The sequence below is a fragment of the Corvus hawaiiensis genome, chromosome 26 (genome assembly GCF_020740725.1).
Source record: "Corvus hawaiiensis isolate bCorHaw1 chromosome 26, bCorHaw1.pri.cur, whole genome shotgun sequence".
Taxonomy (NCBI): Eukaryota; Metazoa; Chordata; class Aves; order Passeriformes; family Corvidae; genus Corvus; species Corvus hawaiiensis.
The window spans coordinates 3,717,853-3,736,928 of record NC_063238.1 but is presented as its reverse complement, the minus strand read 5'-3'; the positions used below and the strand labels follow the sequence as shown (position 1 = coordinate 3,736,928).

Sequence of the window (19,076 nt, the reverse complement as noted above, 5' to 3'; positions counted from 1 at the left end):
TATAGCCTATCATCCTTATGTATCACAGCCTCTGTCTTTCCTACATGAAAAATTATTGTAGCTAATAATTCACTTTGATACGAGACATAGCCAAATAAATCTGTGATAAAATAATTAAAAGCATTATTTTCAAGTTACTTTTGTAGAAATCTGTCCAGGTGCTAATGTGTTATAAATTGGTTTTATGCATAGAATAGTTCCTTCCTACATTTCACACAGACACATTTTAGACATTCAGCATGACATATTTTTTATCACAGTCTTGGATACCGAAATTCAAAGAGGAGGTCTAAGTGATAAAGCCAAACTCAAGAAGACTACAAACTATAAAAGAGTAGGAAGAGGCAAGGTCCTCTCTTACAACCTCTGAGCTGCCAAGACTGTAATTTCTTTTAGCACTGGATACCTACCTAGTTTCTTTAGGGAAAGAAAAAAAAGTGCCACTGGCAGTGGCTGGCAGGTTCAATAGCTGCTTGTCTGTGACATATCCTTATGCCTTTCTGTCACTGCCATCCTGGACACTTTAGAGACAAAAACTGGTTGTGCCTCATTAGTCTCTGGGTGAATTTGATCTGTGAAAAGCAGTGTTTAAACTGTCTAGTCAAAGTCTTGAGAAAATGAGGCAGATGTAAGCTGAGAAAAGAATGCAAGCAGATAACTGTCATATTCAAAGGTGCTCTGTCTCAGCTGTCTCCACTTCAGAAGAAACAGAAATAAAGGTCTGGGATTTTTTTATCACATGTAATGATGTAGAAAGTGATGTACTGTGTGCACACAATTGCTGCAGCTTATAAGCACCCAACATACTGTGCAGCTATAGCTGGACTCAATAGACTGAATGCAATGAATGACATACGTGGGCCAACAGTTTGCAGGGTACTGGATCACCTTTAACTTAGCTAATAGTTTATTCTCTTTTTAACTTGCAAAGTTGAAAGAACTTTAATAGTCATCAGTGAAACAGACACTGAAATATATTTGCAAGCAAAACTGAAACCAGCTCACTGTTATTCTTCAGATCATTTATTATCCCTAGCTATTTAGGCAACTGCCAGCTATTTGTAAAATGTCCCTGTTTTGGAGAGAATTTTAAATGTAAGTTCAAAGATTGTTTTTGCTCCATAGAAAGCACAGCCTTCCTTTTAAACTCTTTTCCATTAGATATTTGACAACAATTATTCTTCAGGACAAAAGACTTTCATCCAACCAAGTTACAGCAAAAATAGGCTCTTACTTTTTAAATTCCTCCACACTAAATTGCATGGAAATGTTAATTGTTTATTAAGGAACTATAGGCTGAAAACTAATTTCTCAGAGTGGCTGGTGGAAAGAAACAAATACCACAAAAGCAACTTCTGTGGAAATTGGGATAGTCTGAAAACAACTACAAAACTGAATAAAACACCACATAATATTCTCAAAGAAGTCATGCAAGGTTTAATTACCTGAAATGGGATGTACCAGAAGTCTTTATTGATTTCAGATAAAGCTTTTTGTGCTTGACACTCCGCAAATCAACTACTTGGTAGAAATTTTCCATTAAAATCTTACTGCATAAAAATTACAGCTTTTGCAAGTCTTCAATTACATGGAAATTTTTTAAAAGCTTATAAAAAAAAAGCTCTTAGATGTCACATTTTTCAAATGATCTACTTTCAGCTTGCTGCCAAGTTTTCTTATTAGATAGGCTCAATGAAGAGAAACAGATTGTTTTGTTTCACTTGGGTCCACACACCAGAAAGGATGTTCCCTGCAAAGGATTTGGCAAAGGGAGGTTAAGATCCTGGCCCCAAAACCTAAAAGCCCCAAGTATGCCTGAGTGGGGAGACTATCAATGCTCACCATGGAAACATGTTACTGTACATTTTGTCTGCTTTTTAGACTATCTGGTGCTTCTCACCAAACCCAAGATCCAGCAGGTACAAATGCATCTCCATGCTTTCCATTTCACTTTCAAAGTAGCCACCAGCTGCAGAACTTTACTACTGTTGCTACGGGAAGCAAACAAGAACAAGACCCTCAAAATCCCCTGGCTCAGGTATGGTAGAAATCCTCAGGATATGTTTTGTTTTTCAGGAGAAGAATCTAAGCTATCATCTTGTGGAAGAGTTTTTATTGAAACAACTCTGATTTCAATATTTTCTTGTGGTTCTGTGTGCAAGATCCCCAAACCCCTTTCTGTGATTGAGAACTCTCTCTGGTCAGGAGATAATAAAAATAGGAATGCTCAAAGAATTTTATGCATTTTTGTTATGCTATTTCGTTGCTGTTGTCAACTCCAGGGCCCCATCCTAAAGTTATCTGAACTGTCAGAGTCTTGGTCCTCTATTCTATTGCTTAAGAAGAATCAGTAGATTCTGTCATTTTTGCTTCTATTAAGCTTGCATGGAAACTTGAAATGCAAAGTGAAGACTTTTCAAATCATGTTTGCCAGTGGGTATTTACTTTGTCATCTAGACTCTTTCTAGCGCTCTGTGATTAATACCTGAACAGTCTTTACCAGTTGTGCTCAGTTTGCATGTGTCAGTCCCATGGTTATTCCTTCAGGCTTTGACTTAAGACATTAAAATATTAGTCCATTTCTTTTTCTTTTTTTTTTTTTTTCCTTATTTCTTTTTTGTTTTGTTTTTAAGAAGGAAAATATGGGGGGAGGGGGGTATAGTCCTAAAAAATTAATAAAGTATAAAGCATTAACTTAGTTTTAAAAGTGGGGATCTGAAAATTGACACAAGTGCGGCTCAAACATAGAAACTCAAAATATCAGTTGCATGTCTGAATTACTTATGTTTTTACCCTAAGAATTTATCCCAAATTTCATCTATACATTACCTTTGTTTTATCACCTATGAGCCGGAATGTTTATACTGGAATGAGAGAAAATTGAACCTCACCCATGATTCAAAATGCCCATTTTTCTGGCCAGCGTTGACCATAAACCATTGTTGTTCTTCAACAAACACCTGTCACTGGCCATTCGTTGCTTGCCTGGGAATGCTCTTTACCTTTTAGAGCCAAGCTGGTGTAAACAGTTTGCTGCCACTCAGAAGTCTGGTCCTTCTGACTATTCCTCCATCCTTGTCTGGATGTTTGCATTCTTTATGTCTGGTCAGGATTGGCACTCATTTTCCTGCCACTGACTCCCTCTACCATGTTAAGTTCTTGGTTTAACCCTGCAGAAATCTTTTACTATTCAGTGGAGTGTTAGTCTTGTATGATATCTATATCTGTATCTATATCTATATATCTATATCTATATCTATATCTATCTACCTCACTGAAAGGTGCCTAAGAAGTCTCTCTTCTGTGGTAACTCATTTATTCTTACTTTGTATGAACCGCAGTGAAAAATTCCTGTCACAGCTGTGGTTGCCCATAACACTGGAGGGAATGGGGCAGGTGGAGCCCACACAGGTGGCACCAAACTCTTACCTACACTCTGGAGTTTACAGACAAGAGATGTCGTGCTTACCACTGAAAAGCATTAAGTGTTCTCTAAGACCTATTATCACAACAAAGATTGTCAAAAGGTTTTTTGGTTTTTTTTTTTAGATTTCAACCAGCATAAGGCAACTTTGCATAAGCCTGTGGCTTTGAATTAAATTAATTCTGAATTTAAAGAAAAAGAAATATTATTGTCAACATATCAGGGAAGGGCAGCTTATCTTTGCTTTGAGCAGTATTAATTCTGTTAGAACTGAATACATTTCAATGAAGGTCGATGTTTGGGCTCTTTTAGAGTCACAAATATAAGACTTTTTGTTTCCATCACAACTGTCTCTACATCTCAAAGTGTCATTATATAACAGAGGTAAACAACATTTCTTTCTGCAAGTTGACTGTACTTGTTAAAATAAAGTAGGATGTTGTGGTCATGGTAGTCTAAGGATATAGCAGAACTTATTCAGGTGGGTAATATCTTTTAATTTACTTAGTGATGCAACTGGAAAAAATAAACTAGTTTTCATTTATGTGATGACTTTATGAGGTCACAAATAAGAGGGAGGAGAAAGCTGCATGTAACAAATAAAAGTTCTTGAGATGGAAGTAGAATATAAAGAGCAGTGGACTGGCAAATTTCATATTTCAAGTCTATGCTAGTCTGTAAAGAGATTATAAAATAATGAGATATATATTGTAGTGGCTCAAGGAGGCAGCTCTACTCATATGACTGAACACTTAATGCATTTTGCTCATAAAATGCCTACAGAGTTAATGCAGATAAAAGCATAAAATTTTACTAATGTTTGGGCATTTCATGCAAGTTATTCATTAATTCTGATTGCAAATGTTTTTCATACAAGCTCCGAAGAATAGTCAGATTTGGTTACAGAAAGCATAAATTGAAAATATTGACATATTTATCAGATATGTGTTGGATTTACGGAATTAAAAATATACTGAAGTTCAGTTCTCAGAAAATTGTATTTAACTAAACCTCAAAAGATATGACTATTAAACTTTCTCTGTTTCACATGATAACCTTTAGGCTGTGATTTTAGGAAAAGAGTACCCACGCAAAGCTGTGTCTAATGGTACTTTCAAGGCAGTCAGATGATTTTAAGAAAATAAATCCGTTTTCTTCCTTTGATTACAAATTTGATACAGTATAGGAACCCTTTCCCCTTTCTAGTAGGCAGTGTTCAAAAAAATGGAAATCCTTGTATAAAGAGTCAGATGTTGTGTTTCCAAAGTCAGAAGGCAGAAAATCTGTGTTGGCAGGCAGCAGTACTCTGTGGGATGGGAAATAAACAGGGCACATGATGCTACAGGTTGACACTGATAAGTCTAAACGGTAAATAGCTTTTTGTTTATTTGACTGTGGGGGTTACTTTCTCAGTGTATTAAAAAGATAAAAATTTCTGTCAAAGGAAAATAACTGCTATCTATTTGCTGCAGGAGTATTTCTACTCCCAGGCTCTTGCACAAACGTGTAACAGTACATTGTCTTGTCAGGAAGATCCCATCTCTTAAACTAGCAAATTAAAAATGTGTGCAGCAGGGATTTCAGGATCTATTTTTTTGCCTAGTTTTCTGATTTTACTGCTGGTAAGCCTGGTTTTTCCACTCCTGAGCTGCAAAGACTAGTTCTCAAATGAAATCAGCTTCATATCCTGAAGCAGTCCCTGCAAATACAAGGTCACGCTTCAGGTGGTATCTGCAAAGTACTTTGATTTATTGTTCTTTCACTTTTGTGGGGAAGCCTGTGGAAATTCTCTCTGATGCATATGCTTATATGAGACAATTATATGTGTTTTTAAACCCAGAAAATGCTGGCTTTTGGCTGTCAATTCGGTACATGCAAATCTATGCTGTTCTCGTATTTGGTAAAAGCTCTAATCTAATCAGTTATTGTCCAGAAAAGTACATGACATGGAGTCACGTCCACCCAAGAAGATTTAGTAGAGTCCATCAAATAATGCTTTTCTTGATCTGAATCACATATTAAAAAAAGTAAAAGAAAAGGAAAAAGGCCTATAAATGTGACAAGAATAACCATTTAGCTCCCATACTGACTCCTTTCATGAGCAGACATACTTCTCCTTACCCTTCCTCCACCTTCATCCACCACATGTCTGACCTCTGCATCAAATGAGGGTAAGATCTCTGCAGCAGACAAATTCAAATTAAAACTTAAAGAAAAATTGGAGGGATGCCCTTCCTCTACCCTCAATCAAAAATAAGATTTTTTTTCTGTCTGTTTTTCACTACCTAGTAATTGAGGTCAAAATAATCAAAATTTTAACTCTTCTACCTCCTTTTTGTCAGGAGGAAGAGTGTTCAGGAATATACAAGTGTTTCATTCTTTATTTTTACTTTTTTTAATCAAACTGAGAGAATATACTTGTGAAAAATAAACATACAGAAATACACATGTATACATAAACTTATATATATATGTAATAATTTCTTTTAATACTTCTGTCCTCATCTTTGCAGCTTTGTCCATTAGTAAAACTGGTTATTACTGCATTGAAAAGACACTATTGCAAATACTCCTTTGAATTGTGGAGAACTTTTTGATTCAGACACTTCACACAGTTCTTTATGACAGCAGAAGTAGCTACCTATGGAAAAAAAGAGACTGCTTGTACCAAAATCAATCTTCCTTTAAGTCAGAAGTCATGTTCTATTCAGGGTAGACCCCACATGACATGAGAAGTGAAAAAGGCAAAATTGTGTTAGGAGAAAATGGATGATTTGTCTCATTCAATTAAAATTTAGAATAACAAATTGCCAGAAACTGGAATCAATTTTCACGTGATCTACAAACAGTTGGATTGCTCTGACCTTCAGATAAGATTAATTTGCAACTAATAATTCACTGTGTTCTGACTCTCATTGCATTTGCTGCTTTCATAAATCTTCTGTACTTTTTTTCCCACTCTTCTCTGCTCAGTTGCTGCTGTTTAAGTGCTCTGAGGATAAAGAGTCTTGGGATGGTGCCAGGTAGTCTGGGCTAATTCCAAGATAGAGAAGTGACTCTTCAGCTATCCCTATTCCTCACTCATTATGGCTTAAACAGGAAAGAAAACATTAAGAATAGATACACTTGGGTTTTGTTTTGCTTTGTTTATTTGTTGGGGGGTTTTGTGGTGGTCTGTGGTTTGTTTGTTTTTTTTAAGAATTCAGAAAGATTTTTAAAGAGGTGTAAAAGAAAAGTAAGCTTTTCTTTACATCCCACTCTATGCAAAACTGACCACCTGCCAGATCAGGTGCAATTAAGACATCGAGAAACAAGAGGTGAATTGAGCAGTAACACATGGATATATCTCATGTCTGGTTTACAGATCTGAGAATTGAAGCTGGTGATAGCTTGCAGAATATTATATGTGCTGAGACAGTAAATTGTTTAATCTTTGCTTTACAGTGTTTCTGCTAAGTCTTCCCAAAGTGGTGCATAATGGGGCTCAGCTTCCCCTGTGTCAGCCATTTCATCTCTTTAGAGAACTGGTGCATTTCAGGGTTCAGCTTTTATTTTGTTTGTTATCAGTGATTTTCTTCCTGTATGAAAAACCAGTCTATGTGTTAAAAAAACCCCATGAAACAAATCTGGAAAAAAAAAAAGTTAAAGTTAAGGGCCTTTTTTCATTTCACAGAATTTTTTGAAGATATTGGTTGCCTGTATAAATCTTACAATGTATATAGGACATCTAACACGGATCCTAAGAAGAAATCATGAATAGTTACAAATAATAATAGTGAATTTTAGATGCTATGAATTGTTCTGTGAATTCAATACTATTTTAACACACTCAGAAGCATCTATAAACACCTGTGGTAACTTCTGCAAGCACCTCTGATAAAAATTAGCGCGTTAATAGAAAACCAGGTGTAAGAATTATAAAACAACATGGAGGCCGACTGGGTCCCGTGGTCTTCAGTCTTCCACCTCTGCTATCTGTGTCTTCATAAACGTTGATGGAAAGGAAGGTTCTTATGGGCTTAGAGAGCAAATGGTTTTTGAGAACACCGCATCTCTTCTCTGCAGTGTAAGGCTCTCACACAGAAGAAGATGTGAGCCAGATTAACAGAAAGACCAAGCCATCCTGCTTGTGATGTGTCCCTTCACTGCTTTGAGTCATGCAATTTGTAACTTTTTTAACAATATTTGATGTATTTTTTATGTTTTTTAGCATGAGATTTGCTATTGTGTTGTTGGTAGTTCTGCTCTCATCCTCAGGAGCAGTGCATCCCTTTTGACACCTTAACATTTACACAATTTTGCATTAGCTTTTTGCTCAGAACTGCTTAATATGAGTTCATTTCAGGTCTCTATATCCTGCCAGAAGTTCATTCTCTTATTTTGTTTTTTTTTACCTTGGAGTTTATTTTAAAAATATTATATTTTATATAATGGATAATATTTTGGGTTTTTTTTCTTTTTTTTTCTGTACCTACTGTCAAATACCGTATCATTTTAACTCAATCTTCTCACTGGTTCTGCTTATTTCCTTCTGTAATGTGTTGCTTTGTAGTTCATCTTATCATCTTATTTTCCTTGTAAGGAATAATATGTGACAGGACAGTATTTGCAGCTAGTAAAATGAAAACTATTTTGTAAAAATTACTACTTTCAATGTATCACACAAATTTCTATGTTTTACAGTCTAGTTTTGATGATAGGATCTTGTTCCATTGTCTACCAATAATGTGACAAATTTTTTCCCTATTTCAAATGAGCTTTAGACCTTCAGCACTTTAGAGCAGAGACCTCCTTTGTTTATAACTGTCAAGTATTATGTAAGTGATTTGCATGATTTATAAAAGAAAAAATTCTTATTGTCAGACAGTCTTTTTAGTCCAGCTTTCATTCCTTCTAAATATTTCTTACAATTAGAGACTTTAGGAATTTAAGGAGAGATTCATAGGTAAAGATATTTTGATCTCTTGATGTGATAAGGGTGTAAGCATTCCTGCCACCAATCTGTTTGACACCAAAATTACAGAGTTTGTTTAGGGACACAAAAAGTACTCTGCACTTGTGAGGCCACACCTTGAATTCATCTCTAGGCCTCTCACTACAAGAAAAACATTAAGGTGCTGGAGCATGTCCAGAGAAGGGCAGTGGAACTGGGGAAGGGTCTGAAGCACAAATCTGATGAGGAGCAGCTGAGGGAGCTGAAAAAAGGAGGTTCAGGTGAGACCTTCTCACTCTCTACAACTACCTGAAAGGAGGCTGTAGTAAGATGGGAGTTGGTCTCTTCTGCCAGGTAACAATCAATAGGAGCAAAGGAAATCATAAAATCAGAGAATATTTTGAGTTGGGAGGGACCCAGAAGGATCATTGAGTCCAACTCTTAAGTGAAAGGCCCATACAGGGATTAAACCCATGACCTTGGCATTATTAGCACCATGCTCTAACCAGCTGAGCTAATCTTAGGATATCACTCCCACTTTCACCAGGGGAGATTTTCGGTTGGATATTAGGAATAAATTTCATGGCAAGAGTGGGCAGCATTGAAACAAGCTGCCCAGGGAGGTGGTACAATCACCATCCCTGGAAATGTTCAGAAAACCTGTGGATGTGGCATTTGGGCACTTCGATGATGAACATGTCAGTGCTGGATTAATGGTTGGACTTGGTGATCTCAGAGATCTTTTCCAACCTTAATGATTCTATGATTCTGCCTAGATTTTGCTTGGAACTTGTGCAATACTCTGTTTTTTCAGTACTTTTATAAAAAGCTGAAAGTTGATCCAAATTAATTTCTAAATGAACTGCCAAATACATTAGCAGAAATGATAAAATGCACAAATGAAGTACATTATTACAATTGAATTTTATATCCTGAGGAATAGGGAGTGAAGAAAATCTGGAATGACCTTTTAGTTGATAGCAATTTTGTGACTTTGCCTTTTTTATTTATTTTTTTTTACTCCAGAAAATTAGTATATTACTCTGTAATCTCATGAATGTGATTGCAGTTGTTTTCTTAACAGAAGTGCTGTTATTTCCACTGTACAAGATAACCTGATTTTGAACTGTAAATTTTTTCCATATGTCTGAATGAAAGCCAAAATGAGGATATGCAAACATTGGGATTTACCATACGCAATTATTTTTCAAAGCAGCAATAGAAAACAGATCATGTCTGTGTTTGGAAGAATAGAAAATTTCCTTTCTGCCAATTTAAAAAAGAATTTATGAATTTAGATATCAGCAAAAGTAATTTCCCCATTGCCATATATCTACAGTTCAGCAAATCCATGAAAAAGTTACAAATTATTGCTTGCTTTATTTTATTATTCTTGCTGTCGTACTGCAAAACAGTATTAGTTGCACAAGCAAAAGGACAGCTATTTTTCTCTTCTAACTAATTTGTGTCTAAAGAGGAGAAGGACTATGAAGAAGCAAAAGGGCACCTGGTGCTCTGAGCGGTGCTGGTGGGAGCTGATTGAGATCATTCAGTGTACATCAGTAATTTTAAATTTTGCCCTAGTAGTAGCAGACATTTTAGAGGAATCTGAATTCCATTTCTGCACATGATGAAACAGTCTGGGTCCTTTTCAGAGTTGCAATTTCTTGTTGGAGTACTATGTCTTCTTTTTTCCTTGGATTTTGAGAACATTACCATTTCCTATAGATCCTTTTAACCGAAGTTCTTCACCTGATGGTCTGCATTCTTACTTTCATGCACTTCAGCTGTTAACAAGACCCGCACATGTTATGAGAGAAGAACCACCTCCTTAAGAATGCAATTTACATAATCTACCAATTCTTCCTTTCTTTTCCACTGCATAAAACCCAGTGTTTACCTATGTGGTTATGGTGCCTGTAATCTCACTTAAAGGAAATTGAGATAACTTAAGCTAACGGACCATCCAAAGTAGCTGTAGCTTGTAGATTCAGTTGTAGACTGAATCTAAGCCTGGTGTTATGGAGGAAAACTTACTTTATATTTTAAAAGAGCCCAAGAAAAGTGTGTCATAAAAATCAACATAGAGAATAAAATATTTTTGCATTACAGCTGCAATAACATTAATCACTTTTCTCTAGTGATTTTTTTCACGTTAAGAGATTAAAAAATATAAGAATTTAAAAAATCTTTGTTGTGTAACCAGTGAATTTTGTATTGTTATCACTCATATACAATTATTGAGAGAATTTAATAAACAAGGAAGTGTCTTTGTTTCAGATTTCCTTTTCTAAACAAAGTTGACTGTTCAGCTGGCAGAACAAGCACACCTTTAATCTTTTCTCTTTTGCAAAGGTTCTTGTGTAATTCTGTGAACCTAAGCCATTTTTCCTTTGCTGAATCTCCTTTGAACTTTTGCTTTGATTTGGAAACACTTTTCATTTTACATCTCTCTACCTGCAGCTGAGGAAAGCCTTGTTTCTATCAGATTTGATTCAATACTTGTTTGGACTATAGTCATTGAAGTTAATTGTTCTCTGTGCCTTGTTAGGCCTTCTTTTTACAGCGTGATGATCGCATATATCAAAGCAGTTCTCATTACAGACAGTTTTCAGGGATCAAATATTAAGCAAAAAACTTGCAAAACACAACTCCTTAATGAAGTTATTCCCACATTTAATAACAATTCTAGAAGTGGTCATATTGATATTGAGAAAAATCCTCTCAGTTTTATTGTGAATTCTGCCTATAGGTCTGAAATCTGACTGGCTTGTTTACAAAACAATGAGGCTGGGGGCATGTCAGGACATTCATCTTCCTCTAAGAGATCTCTTTTGTACTTTTTAATCCTTTTTCTTTCAGTTACTAGAGCTCTGATTGAAGAAGCAAGCCAAATACTCACTTGCTTCATTAGCAGTGGGAAGAAAATTGAAGCTTCTCTGCTTAATAACACATTAGATTGAGGAACAGAACTGGAGGCAAAAGATACATCTATTTTCTGAGTCTTTAAAAACCAGAACAAAACACAGAGCACATCCTGTCTTAGCCAGAGGCAGAGTAAAGTGAGAAATGAATAGGCACGAAATGTTTTTAGTGGAAAAGCAACCCAGACTTCTCTGAATCTTAGCCTGCCTTTGCCACCAGCTGATGGACTTCAGGAAGCACTCAGCAATCATTGACTATATATGGGTGGACATACAGGCTACAGAACTGGCTATACCTTAATTTTGTCTGGTACCCATTTGTCTTGTGGAAGGAAAAGGGAAATTAATCACAAATTCTCTTCCTACAGTCTGACTTGTTTGGCAAGGGAAGAGGGCTCAATAGCTCCCCAGAAGTGCTCTGCACTCATGGCTGCTCAAGGGTGAATACAAACTCCCATCAGGTGGGAAAAGCAGGACATTTCTCCACGGAAATGCTCAGGCTCAGGACAGTCTAAGCATGTGTTTAATCACCTGGATTAACTCCAAGCTCTTCAAACTGTAATTAACAGTGGCAGTTCCCAGCTTCTCTAATTCAGGGAGACCACTGCAATTTCAGGTGTGCCTGGTTTTTTGTTAGCCTGTTCACTGATCCTAGGAATGAAATAGACTGCAGTCTTACAGTCCTTCTGTCATCTCCACAGAACTTCATTCAACTTTTAAACTAGTGCCGTGTGGTATTTGAGTTCCCACTGTGTACCTGAAAGAAGGTGACTGGATATTTTTTGAAAAAATATAAGATTAATGGAAGCTCTGATAATTTTTAGGAGAAGTGTCATCAGCTTTCTAGAAAGAAACAAATAAACAACTTCACCTTCCCAAACACCAGACCCCTGAACTGAGAGTAAATGAGAATCAAACCGTTTTATTTTGAAATTTATTTTTGTGTAAGCAGTCAATAGCAAATATTTTTCTGTAAGCAGTCAATGTATGTTTGTTCTTAATTCTGATGTTAGTTTACTGTAAGGTAGTCACAAAACAAAAAACTGAGGTTGATTTCTCTAAACATCAGTATGTATGATGGTAGATACAAGATAAACATTGATACCATCTTACAGCGTCATATCAAAGTTTCAATATTTAAAAGTCTTGCGCTGCTCTTTTTGTCTATTCTGCCTTCCTGCAGATTCCCTTCTTCTATCTGCTGTAACACAGGCTTTCATAATGAAAAGAAATTATGATCTCCAGAGTGGAACAGGACGAAGGATAGGTTGAAGGTGAGCATATGTAATGAATTTCTGTAGTCAGTAAATTTAGGTATAAAGCTGACATTTTATATTTAAACAGCCATCAATCCAAACACATGCAAAATATAAGAATTGTATATAGGCTGCAGGCAAACAGTAAAGTGTTGCATAGCTTGTTTGCATGTGCTCATTTTAAGCAATGTTGACCACTGTGGTTTTTATTTGGGAAATCTGCTTTTTTGTTTCCTGATGTCACAGTTGAATATTTCATATCTGTGCTTGAGTTTTTCATCCTATGCCAAATGCAGGCAGAAATGAAAACTATGAGACATGGTTTTTTGAATACATATGATATATAAAAGTAAACATTTATTTTGCTCACTTAGTTTAAATAAAAAGGAGCTTAAAAAAATAATTACTGACTTAATGAGCTGGTCCCAAATTGCAGCAACCTGTTTTATCACAAGCATTTCTAATACTTTGTTGCTTCTGAATTAATACATAAGAACTCTTGGGGTTTTCACAGTGCCATCAGGGGATTTTTAGGGGTTTGGTATAAATGTGGACTTCATAGTATCTTATAAATTGTAATTTTTTCAGTTGTTCATTAATAATATTTTACATTTCTACATGTGTACTCCTGTACTTACAATTACTTTGCTGAAATTTGAAGAGTTAGAATAAACATAATTATAGAAGAAAATGAGGAATTACTGTTTAGGGTATCTGAAAAATGGCTTTATTTCATGTCCATTCTTCTTGAATCAGTAAAAAATTGTAATCAAAATTAAAACATTACTGTGAGGTTTTTTCAATATATCCCTGATTTGCCTTGATGGGGGAATTTAATTTTAATATTGTACATCATCTTTTTTCCCCACTAAGACTTCTGCCACTATTGATAAGGATTTTGTCTGTAATTTTCTCTTTGCAATTCTTGTTGAAGCATAGCACAGATAAACAAAAAATAATCAGTTGGAGCTGAATATTCTAGCATAATTTAAAGTTCTATTTTAAGAGTTCTGAATGAGAAACCAGCTTAGATATTCTTGTGCATTATAATTACAAAGCTATGATCCAAAATTGTATTATTTTCTTTTTCACAGATTTCCTAATCCTTCTAACTGCTGATTTTTCTGAACACCACTGTCAGCGGGTACAGTTGGAAACAGACTTCTTTCAGCCAGCTTCTGTTAAACAGCAGAATTCACATTGCTCTGTTCTCACTTGAGGATATTCAGGTGCAGTGTGCATGGCTGCTGTTCTATTGCAACATAGCTTTAATTTGGTGGGCAGTCATTTTGAAGCGAAGGCAAATCAGCTCACCAGGTTCCAGAGCAAGATGGAGCAGACTGTTATTCTTTGTACATGCATTATATGTATATACATACTTTTATTTACAGATATATGCATAGATATATAATGGGTGTGAGAGGCCTCTTTGGTGCTGAAATGGTGTCTTGCCTGCTGCCCATCAACTAGAGCACAGTGGAATCAGTTATTCTGAGGAATAATCCCATGATTCCTTCAGGAGGAAAACACAGTGAATGAATGCATAGCAGGAGTGTACTGATCTTCCAGTAGACTTTACTGCCAAATTTAGAGTCGGCCACTGTGCTTCCACAGCACTGCAAAGCTGCAAAACTGCGAGCAGTGGTTTCACTCAGAGTCATTCTGTGGTTTAAAGGCTGACCTCCTCCTGCTTGATTTCTTTGTGGAGCAGGGAGCTGGCAGGGAGCTGGCTTGCACTGTCCGGCTCTCACAACAGGCAAAAGCATTAAAGAAGACAGCTGGGGGTTTGTGATGGCTGTCAGATAGAAATATACAGAGCACAGCACAGTGAAATAGAGGGCAAAAGAGGAAGTGGGGAGGACGGGATAGAGCCATGTACAATGGAATAAACTATTTCCTTCAGTGCGAAATGAAAAGAGGACGTGAATGCTCTGAAATAATCAGCACACAAAGCACTGCTGAAGGAAAGTGGATTGCCTGGGAAAACTATTTTTCTGTACAGATAGCACTAGGCAGTGCTTCTTAAAGAAAAAACAAATTGATGTGGAAGATAGTATCAAACAACTGTGAAAAAGGAATTATCCAGGACTACTTTTTTTTCTTTTTTTGTAGAGAGACGAAACAACAATAAAGTTGTCAGAGTTAATTCTTGACTATGTTTCTTTTGTGTTTTCAGTTACTGTTTCATAGTATGTGAGTACCCCTGCTTTGGTCCCTGAAGGATACACTCCACATGAAGAGGTCATGAACAATAGCTCATTCCTTTTGTTCCTCTCTTTGACTACCCACTCTGCAAAGATGACTGAGCCAGGGTAAACAGCAATGCCCTTTACATGTCTCATGATGCCGTCAAATATCTATGAAAGTAACCAAGATCCTTGTTTAACACAAATTGTCATTCTTATTGAGGTACCATTGCTTTAATATTTTTATTTTTAAGCAAGTCTGCTCGTTAGATTAACCAGAGGCACTCGGTAATAAAAGCTGAGTCATTAACTCTTAAAATACTAAGAGATGAATACTATTAGTGTTTGAGATCTGAACCAAAATTTTTAATGTAAACAGATCCGGGACTACATGAGTCAAAAATACCTGTTGTCTGAGATGGAGCCACAGGCATGGACAAGTTGCCAGCAGGCAGGTGTTAATGGCTGTCAGTATCAGTACCCATAGGTGGTGAAAGGAGCTGATGCCTTCCAAGATCTTCAACAGGATGCCTATTGACACCATCATGTACTGGTAGTGTCTTAGTCCCAGACCACTTTGTGAATGTTGAATGAGAAATAAAATTGGGTTTTTTTACTAGCACGTCCAAAGTTTGGAGGGTTTATCTCCTGGAAATTAATATTAAACCAATAATTTGGTGATTGCTCCTTTAGGTTAAAATCCTGTAGAGGTGAAATGGGTGCAAAGGAAGAGCTCTGAGTTCACATTAGGGACTATATGAAAACACCATGCAGAAACATGTGGGTTGGGATGCTTCTTGCCAACATCAATAGTGGAAACACCTAGACTGTTTAAGATGTGCCTGCCTCAGTCTCTTGATTATAGCCTGCTGTGGTACAATCCCAGGGGTAATGATCTGAAGTCTGTTTCCCATTTCTGAAAGCAAAGATCAGTACTGAAAACACAAAAAAGCTAGGCAAGCTCCATCCTACCCTTACTATCTTCCCAGCACGTAAAGTGGGAAGCCCCCAAGTCCTTTTGGTTTGTCTCAGTGCCTTGCTAGGTGTTTGCTGGCTTTTACACAGTGGTTTGGTATCAGCAGCAGGAGGATGCAGGGGATTCAACACCTAGCCTGGATCTATCAGGCAGCACAGTGAACATGCAGCCAAATGAAAGTTGTCAAACCTGGAGCATGAGGCCATGTGTGTGTTGGGAAGGCTTCATATGGGTTCAGCATCAGGAAGGCTGTGCAGAAGCACCTCAGCTGCATTTGCAGAGTGTAAATTTAGGGTTATGATGACATAATGGTGAGCACAAGGGGTTAACGAATACAACAGTGTCTTGAAAAGGAGACTGTTTTATAAAAAAAAAATGAGACCACTATCTGGGGTTTTTTTGTGCAGTTACAGCACTTTAGTTGTAGTAAGAGATGTCTTCTGATTGTAACATACACCAGAAGTGATCAAATACTAGGACCAATTTAGTGCAGCTTTCTGTAACAGAAAATGTGTGTGTAAGAGGGTGGTCAAAACCAGCTGATGGGCAGCTACACCAGCTCTATATCTGGTTTGGCAGGAAAGAAGGCTACTCAGTTTTTCGTTTTCCCAAATAAAGTGATGATATTTCCCTTAGCTATTTTGTATTCCCATGGATTTGTCAGTTTGTGAACAAGTAGGGAATCTAAATTAAGAATACACATTCCTATTGGATAATTCAAGAAGAGAGAGCGATGAACAGTCTGATGCAAGTAAGTACCATCCACAGTTTCAGTGGTATCAGTTCTGGACAGCATTTTAACCTTACCAAAAAAAATAATAAACCTCTACTACAGAAATATCATTACTTTCATTTGCCATGTAGGAAGTGCACAATATTTTCTGTAGCAGATTAATAATTTCAAAATGAAATGTTTATCACTCAAATACAACTTATTCCTCCCAGAATCGATTTTACCAGCTGACATGAATCATGTTGCAATTATATGAGTCTAATGGTTAGGAAAGAGGTCTCATTAGCAGGAAATAAATAAAAAAACCCTCTTAATTAAACTTGTTTCTAAAATTTCCAGTGGTTTTAAAAGCATAAATTATGTTAATTGGAGAGATAGATAAAATAATTTTCATACAGGGCTCTTCCATGCACTAATAGATTGGCTGTACTATTAGTTTTCTTGTTTCATTTCAGATTAAATCTATTTATTTTTCCATTTTATAGGCTTTTGACTAACAACCAAATTTGAAAGATTTCACAAAATTGCTGCAAATGTGTAACTCAAAATAGAAACCTCTCCTGGATGACCCTCAATAGTTAAACTGAGATTTTTAATCATTAAAAAATAATTTAAAATATGTTATTTAAGTACAAGACAGCTTATTCACAGCCTGCCATATTTAGTTTATACTTACTGAAAATTGTGGTGTTCAGTAAAAGGTGATTGGACTAATGAACCAATGAGAAATAATTTTTTCTATGTGTTTTATGTCTACTGGCTTAATTTTGAAAAAGAACTGTATAAAGTTATCCTTTCTACTGATGCTTTCATTGGCTTCCCTTAAAATTTTAATCACTAACCATAACTGCTCTTTGTCATGTTTATATTTTGGGGGAACTTGTGACATTCCATTTCATATCATGAACAAAAGACAAAATATTATTCAGCACAACATTGACATTGAAGTTTCTGTGTAAGAAAATCCAACATATTAATTGACTCTGATCAACTTACATATAAAAACTTTGAGCATTAAAGGTTCTGCCAAGGTCTGCTTTAGTATTAATGTAATTAACACATTAAATGCAGAATCATGAACATGTAGAAATGAGACTAGGTCAATGTTTTTACGACAGAAAGTTTAATACACTCAACAGCAACAACATATGCACATAGACCAGATAAGGAATTGAAATGCTTAAAGATAATTAGCAGGAATTTTGATGGCGTTCTCTTGAACAGGGACAGAGTAAAATGTATACCACGGCTCTTCAAGAATCTAAGACAAAATATTGTGTTTCCACAATTTCCAAGAATATGCGGAGACCATGAAAGGTATAAAGGTTTTCATGTCCAAAATTCTATTTGAGGGGAAAAAAAGGCTGCTTTTCAATCTATATACTAATTGGGCTAATTTCAACATTTCAGAAAGCAGAATTCCTGAAGCAACGGTTTTAATTGTTGATCTATGAGCACCTAGGGGATGAGAATAGATTTTTCAGCTGATAGAGTTCAGCTAACATCTTTCTTGTGACTTCTGTCTGTGGCAGGAGTATTGGATGATGCTTTAACTCCACACACTATCTTTCACACACTTTCATTGGATGTTCTTACAAGCAGCCTATGGAAACAAAATCTAAATGAAGGAACTGACTGATGGGTAATCACCACATTGGAAAACCTAATCTTGGTAGCTCTCGGTGTCAGCGGTTAAGCTGGAAGGACAATGTGAGTGAAATTTATTCTCAGTTCAGCCCTTAGTTAAAGTCAAAGTGTTAGTCAGAAACCAGCAGTAAAAGTTGTTCCCAAGGCAAGGTATTTATAGATGAAAGTGCTGTGGGAAAAGTAAGAATGGATTGTTGTTGCAAGGCATGGATCATTGACAGAATTATGGGATCAATAAAAGCACTGTACAAGCAAGAGCCTGCAAGAAAAAGGCCTGTGTGAGAAAAACTCTCCATGAGAAAATCCCTGTGTGAAAAACAGGGCTGGGAACAAGAAGGGAGTTTGAGAAGGTACAGCTGTGGAGATAAGACCCGGAGGGAGGAGGGTGAACTCTGAATTCTTTTAATCATAACATAACTGTAGAAGCTTGCCAATGTAAGTCCAATTAGGTAGAAGCAGAAATGCGCTTTGATAAGTTTTAAGCCACTTAAGAGTTAACAAGCTGGTATACTGTATAAGTGCCTCTGGATTGCTGATAAACGGAGCTTGCTTTTATCAACCACATTGGTTTTGGACTGCAATTTCTCCCCCCACCGGAGTCCACGGACTTGTTTCAATTCCAACAGATTGTGAATGCAGTTTACTGGAATACTCCTTTGCCTGCTTTACCATCACAGGACTGAGAATGCAAAAGGTTTGCCAACCATACACACACACTATTCAGCAATTCAGACCCATTTTATCTTACCTCAGCTTCACTGCGATTTGAATTTGTTGCAGTTACAACAGCTCTGCTTGCTCCTGATAATATACAAAACCTGGCTGTTTAATACAGGTCAAATTTTGTCCCTTTCAGCTCAGTACGGCAGAGAACATGCAAATCTTCTGTTATGCAGTGTTTGGCAAATGAACTAATGCAGGCAGAGGAAGAGTAAGACACACGGCTGTACCTGTAAGTCATAAAGCTATTTCAATTTCTGTATATCTATATACCATG

The 19,076-nt window shown here is 36.5% G+C and overlaps 1 long non-coding RNA gene across 1 annotated transcript; it reads left to right on the top strand.

Moving 5' to 3' along the window:
* The first annotated feature begins 45 nt into the window (after positions 1-45).
* On the top strand, positions 46-18,518 carry LOC125317449. Its single transcript, XR_007200095.1, has 4 exons — positions 46-57; positions 1,739-1,745; positions 14,085-14,089; positions 18,284-18,518. It is a non-coding gene; the product is annotated as an uncharacterized LOC125317449 (long non-coding RNA).
* Positions 18,519-19,076: the final 558 nt, after the last annotated feature.